General features: G+C 40.5%; 1 protein-coding gene and 1 pseudogene across 3 annotated transcripts in view; both read left to right on the top strand.

Annotated features, from left to right (window-relative positions):
• The window catches only part of KIAA1217 (KIAA1217 ortholog), an 807714-nt gene that overhangs the window by 417971 nt on the left and 375410 nt on the right, over positions 1-14333 (top strand). The gene's annotated exons all lie outside the window — the stretch shown is intronic.
• Positions 6041-6640, top strand: LOC105715725 (nucleoporin NUP35-like; annotated as a pseudogene).

Raw genomic sequence — 14333 nt, 5'->3', positions numbered from 1 at the left:
TGCTTCCGAGTTGATTCATAAGAATTCAGAAGGACTTGAGGTCTCTCTGGAGAGAGAATGCTGTCTTAGCTCAAGGAAGAGTATGTCCGCCTTCCTGCCTGCTGAAATCCCTCCCTGAACTTTGCTGACTGTTAACATGGAAGGTCCCTCGCTAGATGCACCACTGGCTGTTTGTGTTACTTTATTAGAGAATCACAGTCTTTTACAGCTACACAGACTTAGGAGGAGGATTTTACCAATCCCCTCATTATACAGGTTAGAGAACTGAGGGCCAGAAGGATGAGTGGTTTACCCAAGATCACACAGCTGGTTAGTGGCAAATCTATGATATGAATTTCATCTAATTCCAAATCCTATCTATGCTCTATCCATACTCTTCCCAATCATTTAAGTTTCATGTTTGAATAACCAAAGGTAAGTTCCTTGCTGTTAACCAGAGTAGTTTTGTGACCATAGGTCAGACCTAACATTCTAGTTTTCCTTCTTCCCTTCCCCTCCTCTCCCTCCCTCTCTTTCCTTCTCCCTCCCTCCTCCCTCCCTCTCTCCATGACTCTCTCCTTCTTTTTAGCCTCTGCTATCTTAGGAATGCGTTGGTTCTTATATATGGGCAATAACCTCTCTTTTTCTCTTGCTCAGCATTCAGTGTTCATGCAACGAGCGTATGATTTTTTCCTGATGTGGTTTTATGTATTTTAAACTCTGGTTTGACTAGTCTACATTTGCTGTAAATGCCCAGATTGCAAATGGTAGCAACGTGCTATAAAAATAAAATGTTCTTATTGTAGTAAATATCCACAGATACAGAATGAGCGCCTGTTTCATCTCCATTTCCTTTCCTTCTCATTTACTGGCTAAGTACTTAGCCTTTTAAAAACCTTTCCATGCGAATCAGTATGTAAAATATTTGTTATGTGTCCAAACTGAAAGTTAATGAATTACAAAATATTCTTATTTTGTGAAATAGCATTTTTCTCTCTTTATGCATAAAGTACACAGAAAGAGGCAGCGGCTTTAAGTGATGATGGTCTTGGCAAAGCAGAGATGATGTTACTTCTGTGAGATTTCTAAATCCCCCTTTATGTCCAGTAATGCTCTCTTTGGACTAAATAAGGCAGAACATATTACATCTTTTCTGTCCATTGTCTAACACTTAAATAAACTTTACTATCTCGTACTTTCTATTTCCTTAAAAAAACTCTTTGTAAAGAAAGATTGTGCTTTTTCGTTTTAAATGCAACACTAAATATTTCACTATAAAGGAAAAAGTCTAAGGTTGAATTTTTTTTCTTACTAAAAACAGTCTGCTCCTAGATATTATGGAATACTTGCTTTAATAAGGAATATGTAAGTCTCAAATGACTAGTATAGAAGAGCAACAAAATCCACTCATTCCGAAATTAAGAATAAACGTAATAACAGCCATGTATGCAACAAAATCCTAGAATATCTACAAGAAGAACCTATTCAGACCGGTGCCTGCTGGGTGCAAATCCCCTGTTCTCCAACGTTAGAGCCTACTGTCAAATTCATGCCTTAGGTTGGTTTGCCCATCACAGGACCTCTATCCTTTTTAGCATGAAGTGTGACTGTGGGGCTGTTTTGCCCCTGGGTTGATTGGCTACAGCTGGTCTTGGACGCAAATATCACTTCATATAACATTAAGGGTTGCAAATTCCTACACCCTAGGATTCACCAACAGCTGAGACAGCAGCCGGGAAGGGTTAGTTTATACTTTTGAGGGTAAGAACACCACTTGTGGTTATGTCTGTCTGGAATCTTATTCTGTGCTTTCGAGAGACATTTAACTCTAAACATTGGATGTAATAAAAACATGTTCTGTGGTTACACGGTACCATATGTCTTTCAGAAGGCACTGGGAGCTTTACGCATTTGATCTAACTCATTTTTATTTCACCTTGGTTTTGAGAAGGTACCTTGTGTAACTTCATTCTTAATAACGTACGCATACACATAATTTATAGAGAGCAGGAGAGTGAGCCACTAAGGTTTTAAGTAGTCTGTTATAATCCAGTCAAGGCTGAGAGTTGAATGAATTCCACTGACCTGTATATTGTTCTCAAACTTCTGTTGTCTCTTTACTAGATCACTACCTTCTCATTAAATGCGTTGTTATTGAATTGCAGGAAGTTTCAGGGCTTTGGAAGCAGCTGACTTATGTGTCACTGCTGGGCTGGTTACTTCTCAGTTGTATGACACACAGCTTGCTGCAAAGACTTAATTGTTCATCTTTTTGGCATTATTTAAAAAGATAATTCCCCCCAGACTTATGCGTGTAATCTCAGCACTTTGGACGGCTGAGGCAGGAGGATCACTTGAACCCAGGAGTTCAAGACCAACCTGGCAACATAGTAAGACTTTGTCTCCACAAAAAATACAAAAGAGCACCTGTGAGGTATGAGGATCGCTTGAACATAGGATTTTGAGGCTGCAGTGAGCTGTGATCGTGCTACTGCATTCCAGCCTGGCTGACAGAGTGAGACTCTGTCTAAAAGAAAATAAAAATGAAGAGGATAATTCCTACTTCCTGACTTATTGGAAGGATCAAATAAGATAATATAAAAGCACTTAGTACTTTGTGTGATGTTGCTTACATGAAGTACCTGGGGTAGTCAGATTTATAGAGATAGAAAGTACAGGGGTGAGGCCGGGCGCAGTGACTCACGCCTTTAATCCCAGCACTTTGGGAGGCCGAGGCAAGGGGATCCCCTGAGATCAGGAGTTCAAGATCATCCTGGCCAACATAGTGAAATCCCATCTTTACTAAAAATACAAAAATTAGCTGGGTGTGGTTCTGTGCGCCTGCAGTCCCAACTACTCAGGAGGCTGAGGCAGTAGAATTCCTTTAACCTTGGAGGCAGATGTTGCAGTGAGCTGATATTCCACCACTGCAGTCCAGTCTGGGCAACAGAGTGAGACTCCATCTCAAAAAAAAATAAAGAAGCAAGTAGAGGGGTGGTAGCCAGGGGCCTGGGGAAAAGGGAATGGGGAGTGAGTGTTTAATGCATACAGAGTTCCAGTGTTGCAAGATAAAAAGAGTTCTGGAGATGGGTGATGGCCATAGTTGCAGATCAGTGTGAAAGTGCTTAATGCCACTGCACTGTACACTTAAGAATGACTGAGATGGTGGCCGGGCACAGTGGCTCACGCCTGTAATCCCTGCACTTTGTGAGGCTGAAGCAGGCGGATCACCTGAGGTCGGGAATTTGAGACCAGCCTGACTAACATGGAGAAACCCATCTCTACTAAAAATACAAAATTAGCTGAGCGTGGTGGCTCATGCCTGTAATCCCAGCTACTCGGGAGGCTGAGGCAGGAGAACCACTTGAACACAGGAGACAGAGGTTGTGGTGAGCCAAGATTGCACCACTGCACAGTCTGGGCAACAAGAGCAAAACTCCATCTCAAAAAAAAAATGATTAAGATGACAAATGTTATGGTATATGTATTTTACCACAATAATTTTTTAAAAACACTTAGTGCAGTCCCAAACAACTCCTGTTAACCTGCTCCTTCCTCCTTTCCTAGACTTCCTTTTTGCCCTTGACAAGTGGCTGTCAGTAATTGGAGATAGGATTGGGGTTATCTGAAACTCTGAGCTTGGCAACTTGGATAGATCCACAGAAGCCTAGTTAGAGGTGCTGGATCCACAGTTCAGAAATGACAAGTACGTACAGACATCTAAGTTCCACATATTCACATTCTACACAAGAAAACTGAGGTCTGGAGGAATTGAATGATTTGCCTAAAATGACACAGCAAATCAATGGCAGAGCTGGAACCAAGACCCAAGATTACTAATTTTGAGTCCAATTTGCTTCTCAAAAGATGTTAGGGGCTGGGCGCAGTGACTCACGCCTATAATCCTAGCACTTTGGGAGGCCAAGGTAAATGGACCACCTGAGGTCAGGAGTTCAAGACCAGCTTGGCCAACATGGTGAAATCACGTCTCTACTAAAAAATACAAAAATTAGCCAGGCTTGGTGTCGGGTGCCTGTAATCCCAGCTATTCGGGAGGCTGAGGCAGATAGAATTGCCTAAACCTGGGAGGCAGAAGTTGCAGTGAGCCGAGATTGCACTACTTCCAGTCTGGGCAACACACCAAGACTCTGTCTTAGGGAAAAAAAAAAAAAATGTTGGGTTTGCAACTATCTCTGGGAATCATTTGGGCCACTCTGTGACCTGAAGTTCAGCTAAGAGTTTTCTCTATTCTGATTAGATAACTTCAGAGACTGGGATGTAAAATATTCCTTTGAAAAGCAATTGTTTGAAATAGCTTACCTTTAGTAACTGTACACATTTAAATTGTCCTATTTGACAAGACGACATATGTATATACCATGAAACTATTACCACAATCAAAATCATGACATATCCATCACCCATTTTTAATGTTTTTCTCCATCATACCTCATCACCAGGCCATCACTGATCTGGGTTCTGTCACTAGAAATAAGCTTGCTTTTCTAGAGTAAATGGTATTGTACATACTCCGTTTTTGTCTCCCACTTTCAACCAGCATAATTATTTTCAGATTCGTCTACATTTTTACATGCATCAATAAGTCATTTCTTTTTCTTGTTGAGTAGTAGCTTATTGTTTGGCTATACCATGATCTGTTTGTCCATTTAACTGTTGACGTATATTTGGGTTGTTTCTAGTTTGGGGCTAGTGCAGATAAAGCAAATATGAACATTCTCATAAAGTTTTTATATGGAGATAGGATTCTGTATTAATCATGTGTTTCTGATATTTCGACATTTGAAACCTTGCTGATCTTAGAGACATTACCTCTCCCAGGGTAAGTCAGTTCCTAAAGGTAACAAGACTCACCCGCCAGCATCACTTTTCTATGTAAACTAGCCAATCTCCAGAGCCCAGAATCTCCCACTTCCTCTTACACTCTGGGCCACTATCCATCTGTCCTAATCACCCCAGGGTTGAGTACTTGAAAACTAGGGGCAATCGCTACACCCTGGAGCCAGCTGAAACTATTCAAACTAGCCAGTCCTAAACTCCTTTAGCCTCCTTATCCTGCCTCACACATTCCTTCCTGCAGAAACCACATAAAGGCCCGTGTTTTCCCTGGCTCTCTTTACTCAGGACTGATCTAGTGCTGACTTACGTGGCTTCTTTGTGTGCCATGCCTCCCACTGCTAGCGAACTGTGAGTAAAACAACTTCCTTTACAACAGTCATTTCTGTGTCTGCATGTACTACCAAACCTGATTAAAGCACATATCAAGTTTACTTTTAAACACTCATTTTTCTTGAGTAAAAACTAGGAGTGGAATCATATGGTAAGTATCTAAGGTTTTAAGAAACTATCAAACTGTTGTCCAAAGTGCTTGTCCATTTCACATTCCTAGCAATAGTATATGAAAGTACCAGTTGTTCTACTTCCTCACCAACTTTTGCTATGATTAGTCTTTTTAATTCTAGCCATTCTAAGAGCTACATTAATTTGCATGCCCTTAATGAAGAATTATGTTGAACATTTTTTGTGTGTTAATTTGCCATTCTTTTATCTTGTCTCAGATGTATCCATACAAATCCTTTGTATACTTCTTTATTGGGTTGTTTTCTTATTGTTGAAATTTGAAAGCTCATTTCATATTCTGGATACAAGTCCTTTATCAGATGTGTGTTTTACAAAGATTTTTCCCCAGTCTCTGGCTTGTCTTCTTGTTCTCTTAACAGTGTCTTTTGGAGAGCAAACGTTTTACATTTTGATGAAATCAATTTGTTCTTTTATGGATTTAGGTTTTGGTATTATATCTAGGAAATGTGACCCAAAGGTCACAGAGATTTTCTCCCCTGTTTTCTCCTAGTACACCAGGGATTTGTACAGATATATATGAACAAAAATACAAGGATGGCAAATTAGCATACAAAAAATGTTCAACAAAATTGTTTATTAAGGGAATGCAAATTAATGAGATCATAACTATACCAAGTGTTGGTGAGGAAGTAGAGCAACTGGTACTCTCCTATGCTATTGCTAAATAGGAGTCATCGACACAATGGCAGCCTTTGCCGTGGAGCCCCAGGCACCCTTGTTAGGGTCTGAACCAATGGTGCTAAGCTCACCCACGTCTCCAAAGTCAGGAGTTAATGCCCATTTCTTACCTGGATTTTTAATGGGAGATTTGCCAGCTCCAGTGACTCCACAACCATGATCAATTAGTGGCCCTTCAATAGGAGTAATGGAAATAAGATCACCTTTACTTGCAGGTGGGTTACCACCACAACCAGTTGTACCAGCTCATAGAGATAAAAGTGGCACTCCACCAGTTAGAAGTATTTATGATGACATTTCTAGCCCAGGACTTGGATCAACACCTTTAACTTCAAGAAGACAGACAAACGTTTCAGTAATGCAGAGTCCTCTTGTTGGAGTTATATCTACTCCTAGAACATGGCAAAGTATGTTTAGTCCAGTAAATATCAGTCAGCCATGAAAGACAACATTATTTCCTGCCCAGTTGGATCCTTTTTTTACTCAGGGAGATTCTTTGACTTCAGAAGACACCTCATTGACACTTTGGTGACTGTGTTTGGGTTTCCTCAAGTATCTGCTTCCTACATATTATTACAATTTGCACTGTATGGGAATATCTTAAAACATGTGATGTCTAACACAGGAAATTGGGTGCATATCCATTATCAATCTAAACTGCAGGCTTGGAAAGCCTTAAGCAAAGATGGGAGGATTTTTGGAGAATCCATCATGACTGGTATAAAACTACGTGTTGACAAAAGTGTTATGGAAAGCAGTGACAGATTGCTTTATCATCTCCATCTTTAGCCTTTACACCAACAATCAAAACTCTAGGTACACCAGCACAACCTGGAAGTACTCCTAGAATTTCTACCGTGAGACCTATTGCTACAGCATGCAAAACTTCTACTAGTGATTATCAGGTTATTTCTGACAGACAAACGCCAGAAAAAGATGAAAGTCTTGTATCCAAAGCAATGGAGTATATGTCTGGCTAGTAGAGGACCAGTGAGGAGGTTTCTACACTAAAGCAGAGTTAGCAGAGTGCTGCTGGCGCCTTCAGTTAGTTATGTAACCATTCCTGCAGTATTGGATAGCTACCTCATACTTCTTTCAGAAAGAAGCCTTTTTCATTAAGGATACAGCCTTTTTGTAGCTGCGCTTTAAAAGATGCTTGAGATACATTTTAAAGAAAACTATAAATCCCTGTAAATAGGATTTTGTGCTTTCCATAACAGTGCATACTTCAGCACAAAAACCTCAGTGTTGATTATTGTAAATTAAATAACTGAAATTGTGGTGAAACTTCATAGTCTTCATGAGAAGGTGGGGGTGAATTTCATGAAGGGGAACTATAGTTATGTCTACCAAGACACAAATACTATAATTAGCAATTTCAGTTATGGTGTTTTAATTTAGACAATATTTAATATTTTACTTATCCTTATTTGTATATGTCCTGTCACAGAGCGTCCTCTTAGTGTATTCTAAAACCAACATTCTTTTAAAAAACCTACTACTAGCCAAGCGTGGTGTCTCACACCTGTAATCCCAGCACTTTGGGAGGCCGAGGTGGGCAGATCACCTGAGGTCAGGAGTTTGAGACCAGCCTGACCAACATGATGAAGCCCCATCTCTACTAAAATACAAAAATTAGCCAGGTGTAGTGGCAGGCACCTGTAATCCCAGCTACTTGGGAGGCTGAGGCAGGAGAATAGCTTGAACCCAGGAGGCGGAGGCTGCAGTGAGTGGCGATCTTGCCACTGCACTCCAGCCTAGGCAACAAGAGTGAGTCTCTTCTCAAGAAACAAACAACAAAGCAGAACAAAAACCTACTGTACTACTAAAGTTTCTTGATAATAAAGATTGTCAATTATTTTAAAAAAATATATAAAATAGGATACATTGCACAACAGTTTGGTAGTTTCTTAAAAACTTAAACACGTATGATTCAGCAATTCCACTCTTAGGATTCACTCAAGAAAAATGAGTGTATGAAAATATACCTGGAATTTGTTTTAATAATTTTGTAGTTTTAGGTTTTACATTTAGGTCTATGATGTATATAGTGTTAGAATTTTCATCTGGTGCAAGATACCCACTGAAGTATGTTTCCGTCCTTGATATCTAGTTGTTCCAGAACCACTTGTTGAAAAGCTTATTTTTCCCCATAGAATTGCCTTTGTCCTTTCTGGATTTTCTAGTTTGTCCCATTGATCTATTTGCCCATTTTTTCTCTATTAATTTCATACTGTCTAGATTACTGTAAATGTATAAGGCATGACATCAGTTAGTGTTCGTTTTCTGACTTTGCTCTTCCTTTTCAAAATTTTTTCAATAGTTTTGACTATTCTAGTTTCTCCCCATCTAACAAGCATTTTAATATCATTTAACAAGCACTTAATAATATCTTGTCAATTTCTACTAAATAAAGCCTTCTGGAATGTTTATAGGCATACACTAATTTAGGCAAAAATGATACCTTAGCAATATTTTTTCCAACTTAAAAATGTGGCATATATCTCTCCATTTATTTAGGACTTCTTTAACTTTTGTAAGCCACCTTTGATACTGTCGATGTACATATAGTACACATCTTTTGTGAAATTTATCCGTAAGTATTTCAAGTTTGGGATGCTATATAAGTGGTATTCTTTTCTTAATTTCAATTTTCAATTGGAAAGCAACCTTGTTACTTCAAACTTGAATGCTGCGTTTCCATAGAGAACAGTAAAACAATAGTTTCCCTGTTCTGTTTTGGCTCCTATCTCTCTAAAGAAGTTCTACAAATGGATTTTCCTCTCAGCCTTTCAAACTAAATGCCAAGAGTCCTATAATGAGGCTGAAAATGTGACCAAATCGCCCAGAAGGAGCTAACTCTGCCGTGCTCTTTTGCAAAAGGAGCTAAATAAATTGAGTATATTAGAGACACAAATTTCTAGGACTTGTAAGGATTCTGTCAAAAATGTGTAACAGGGATGAATTACTCTTGCCCTGAGAACTTCAACTTTTGCACTTCCTGACTTTGCTATGGCTAAAATTGAAATACCGAAGTGGTATTCCCCAAAGCGTTTGAATTTAATAGCATTAATGACTAGGCTCCTACAAGTCTATAAATTTCTTATTTGAAAATTCAGCTTTTCTATTTGTACTTTCTGGGAATGCTTAACTTTTAGTTTCCTACCTGTAAAATTTCCAAAAAGCAAATAACCTCACTTCAGACATCAAGTCCTTGTAAGGAGTGAGTGAGCAGCCCTACCTCCCTAAAGAAATAGCTATATTCAGAAGTCACGTGGTTTAAATTTAGCTTGGTCTTATCTCCTTCTATTCCATTGAACTCTTATGCTCTCACAGCCTTGAGGAAACATGTCCTGGTAAACTCCTTCACCATAAAATATTAAGAACAGAGAGCAAGTTAACACTTCTAAGACCATGCACATTTCAAAAGACAGCAACTCTAAGGCACAGGCATTCATGGTAATGGTGGGTTTCAGGCATTGTGGGAAGGAGAGACAGAACAGCAAGAGAGTCTTTCAGCATCCCCTGTAATCTCCTCATTAGTCATGGCTTTTGGGTGATATGGTCCAACCTTCACCTCTGACTCTGTGAACACTGGGCTCTACCTCCTGAAATCCTCTATTAACACACACAAGACTTTTCTGTCCTGTGTCTCCAGCTCTGTGACAATGGATCATGGATTTTTGTTTTGTTTTGTTTTACGTTCCACACAGGAGTGTTGAGAAGATAGAACACAATACTCAAAATCACAGTAAAGAAGTTCAAGTCCAGGTTGAGTTGACGTTATTACCATTATTCAACCCCTTCCTTAGCACCCCTGCCTCTCAGGCAGTGGCATTATTTGGTGACATTGATTAAACCTCCACTGCTAAAGCCTTGAATTTCCCTTCTCTTTGAGAATCAATGTTGGGAGCTAGGAAGCGCACCCACAGAGACAAGAGGAATGTAGACCCAAGCTCAGCTCTTCTGAATGAAGCATAATGGCTCAAAGTAGATGCTTAACAAATGATACACGCTAGATAGAATCACTTTAGACAAGCTTATAAATCTGATGAGCTCAAACTTAACAATGAAGAAGGAAATAGATGCATTCTAGCAGAAAAACAAGGGAGGTATATCTGAGTACTCAATGATGCTTTTTAGACATAAAGTACACAAGCACAAATAAATCCCACTCCCTAAACTGCAAGTATTTTAAAGTGTCCACAGCACTGGAACTGGTTAAGAAAACACCTAATTTGAGTTCAAAGGTATCTTCAAGAATTCTTTCTTTCTTTCTTTTTTTAGGAAGGAAATAAATTATATTGAAATACAGTTCCTAAAATACTAACAATAAAATTAGCAAGATATATATCTACATATTCTGTCTACACACACACACACACTTCTCTTTATTAACACATTAAATATAGCAGGTGTAATAACTACCACAATTTTGAAGTACTGATGAGTACATTCAATATTTCAAGTCATCTGAAACAACTGTAATATGCTACGAAATATCTGAGATTCTTTCGGTGACAAAGTGAAAGGCTCTGCTAATATTACTGTGGCTTACTAGCTAAATTCATAAAAGAAGGGAAAGCTAAATTTCAGTTAAAAGTTAGAGGCCAGGCACTGTGGCTCACACCTGTAATCCCAGGACTTTGTGAGGCCGAGGCGGGAGGATCACCTGAGGTCGGGAGCTCAAGACCAGCCTGGTCAACATGGTGAAACCCCATCTCTACTAAAGATACAAAAATTAGCCGGGCATGGTGGTGGTCACCTGTAATCCCTGCTACTTGGGAGGCTGAGGCAGGAGAATCACTCAAATCCAGGAGGTGGAGGTTGCAGTGATCCGAGATAGTGGCACTGTACTCCAGCCTGGGCAACAGTGAGAGACTCCATCTCAAAAAAATAAAAAAGTTAGTGAAGATAAGAATGTAATTTTTCCTCCATCTAAAGTCAGGACCCTTCCCTCTGAATTTTATCCATTGTCTCTTTCAAGAATTCTTTCTACAGACTCCAGAATAAACTTGTAACAGGGCAGGGAAAGAGCAGCTTCTGGAAATTTCCCATCCTCCGAACCCATAAGACAGCAGCAGGAGATTGTTCATGTTTAAAGGAAGTCTGCCTAAAGCCCTGCTTTGTATTCACTCTTCTCTGTGAACATCAAACTGCTGCCATGCCTTTGTCGCAGTTTTGCCAAGGGAAGTTGAGCACAGGCTTACACCCTCCATGAATTGTCCTTGAGGAGGCGTTGTTAGCATTTGGCAGAAACATTCTCCAGCTTCTTCATCCCTGTGGCAGAGCCTGAGCTCAGGCAGGTCCCGGAGCAAGCAGGTGCCTGTCTCTCCCCTGTGCAAGGAGTGAGAAGGTAGCATTGTCACTAAGTAATGCAGCCCATCACATGGTACCTAGGATGATTTCAAGGAATTAAAGCACAATGCCTGTATTAGTTATCTGTTCTGCACAAACAATTGCCCTCCCGAATAGCAACGTGAATTGTAAATTTTTATTATCTCACAGTTTCTGCATGTTAGGAATCTGGGGGCAGCCTAGCTGGGTGGTTCAAGCTCAGGATCTCTTGTGAAATTGCAGTCAAGCTCTTGGCTAGGGCTATAGGTGTGTGAGGCTAAAAGATCTGCTTCCAAGCTCTCTTATGTGATTGTGGGCAAGACTCAGTTTCTTGCTGGCTGTTGCTTGAGTATCTCACTTCCTTTTCATGTGGGCCTTTCCAAAGGCTGCCTGAGCAATCTCATGACAAAGCAGCTGGCTTTCCCCTGAGGACATGTTCCAAGAGAAAAACACCAATATGGCAGCCACAGTCTTTTACAACCCTATTGGAAATGACATAAAAACAATCACTTCTGTTATATTCTATTGGTCATACAGACCAACTCTGAAACAATGTAGAAGGGGAATGTCAGGAAGCAGGGATCACTGGGGACCCTCTTGGAGGCTGCCTACCATACCTCTCATCTAATTGTGCTGAGAACACAGTTGGCACTGGCCTTTGACATAATGTATATCAAGTAACACTTTTTAGAGGTACTGTAACGTAGTGGCAAGTCTAGTAGACTGCTAGTAAAGAGATTTGGATTCCAGTTCAGTTCTGACAATTACAAATGCTCTGTGCCTTTGGAATGCCGCTTAACCTTTTTGCACTTCTGTTGTCTCATCTGTAAGAGAGAATATTGTCATTAATGGTCTCAAGAAGTCTCTCAACTCTAAAATTCCATCTCTTCATTCATATTTCTTAATTGCCATTAAGAAATATGCCATTTCAGGTATGAAAGTTATGAAGGTGATTTTATTTTACAAAATAGACAATTTTCCAATGAGTTTCCCTTATTTTAAAGTAATAAACCAACTGGAGAAATGGCAACCTAGAATTTTCTTGAAGCTTATTTCTTTTCCATTCATTATCCATACTTTCGTAAGTAAGCCTTACAATAACATACTGTTATTTGTATGATGCTTTAAAGTGTAGTACACATATTTTATGTATACAAGTGAATTCATCTGTAAACCACATTAGGAAGATATCAGGCACAGAAAGCCTTTCAGCTTCATTCTTCTGTTGCCTGGTGGCCGATGTTTACATGGCGGCAATTTGGCCAGAACTACAATAGCCTTCTAATAAAGACCCTCCCAGGCACGTGACCCAAACAGATGGGTGAAAAGGGCTCCCTCCTGTCTAAAATTTCTAAGTCTAATGAAGACACAGTGGCACCTGTAGTCTCAGCTGCTCAGGGGCCTGAAGCAGAAGAATCACTCACTATGTTGTCCAGAAGTTCAGGTACAGCTGGGGCAACATAGTGAGACCTTGCCTCTAAAATTAATCACTTAGTTTAATTAAATAAAAAATAAATCTCTAAATCTAAAGAGACAGCTGCAGTGGCTACCACATGTAGAGTGGACTAGCAATGGAATGCACAGTAGAACTCTTCATCTCCTGTACAGGCCTAGAGCAAGTTAAGGACAGGGGACAACATCTTGGGAGATTGAACTTCTAAGATGAGAATAGGAAAACCACCCAGTTGTTTATCTTTCAATTCCTTAAACAAGACAAACAGGCTCCCACCCCAGGGCCTTTGTACTTGCCCTGCCTGGGAATCACTTAGGTTCAGTTCAAGGATCACACTTTCAGGTAAGCCTTCTCCAGCCACCAATCTTAAGTGACATCCTCTCTCCTACAAGCATCCTCTACCACACCCTATTTTGCCATCTTGGTAGCCCAATCGAAAATCATCTTACTGATGCACCTGTTTCAAGAGTTCACCTCCAATAGAGTGTAAGCTGTCTGAAAGAGGTAACCCCATCTATCCTGGTTACTGCCACATCTCTAGTGCCTGGAATAGTTCTTGGTGTAGAGTGGGCACTCAATAAATATTTGTTAAATGAATGAATGCGTTGGTCAGTCTGAAAAAGCTTGTGGTTTGATGGCTGTGAGTTTCAGGAGACGTTTGGATAGTAATAGAAAAGAATATTAAATGGACCTGTTTTCTGTTGCCTTGGAATGGGCAAGTAGGGGTGAAATGTGAGAACACAGAGGTTTGTGTATCCCACATAATTAAGATGACCCCCAGCAATTGGGAGCAGACACCTCCCTCAGGGATTCTAGGGGGAAAGGCTGTGCTGTCAGAACCACTTGTGCCCCAAGAGGAAAAGAAGAAGAGAGAATAATATTTCTGGACTATTTGGGACCACTCAGTGGATGCCATGCTCATCGTGACAGGGAATACTCTCCTCTGGGGGCAGGAAGGGTACCTTCCCGTTCTCGAAGCCAAAAGAACATTGCATTGAAGAGAAGAGTGAGTGCTGGCAAGAGTGGAAGACTGGGACCTCTTTGGCTGGGTGGATGTCTGCTTAAGGAGCAAACCAACAGTTCACTTCCTGAGCTTTGTTAACCTGGGAAAAGGGAATAAAAGAAAAATGGCAGAAGAAAGCGGAGAGAAGTGGCCACTGTACTTACACTGCAGGGAATGGCAAGGATGGCGGCGATTCCCACGTAGACCACAGACAGGCCGGTGCCGTCTTGAGAGTTCTCCACCAGCCAACAAGGCTCCCAAGCTTCTCAGAGGATCCACTGGTGTGTATAAGGGTGAAAGAGTACTGCTGGGAATGGCAGAAGTTGAACAGGAGCCTGACCTCTCACCTCCAGGAACTGTGCACACTCTGGCCTGGCACCTAAGATCCACATTTGGATGCCTGTCCCACAAGAGATGCTAAGAATGTATCAGTGTTAGTACAAAATACAAAATTTGGAAAACCTAAACCCCCAGAGAGAATTCACCTAATCCCTCCTCACTGAC

This window comes from Aotus nancymaae, unplaced genomic scaffold, assembly GCF_030222135.1.
Source record: "Aotus nancymaae isolate 86718 unplaced genomic scaffold, 86718_ANA_hifiasm-v0.15.2.pri h1tg000077l, whole genome shotgun sequence".
NCBI lineage: Eukaryota > Metazoa > Chordata > Mammalia > Primates > Aotidae > Aotus > Aotus nancymaae.
This window is presented reverse-complemented; position numbering and strand designations above follow the sequence as displayed.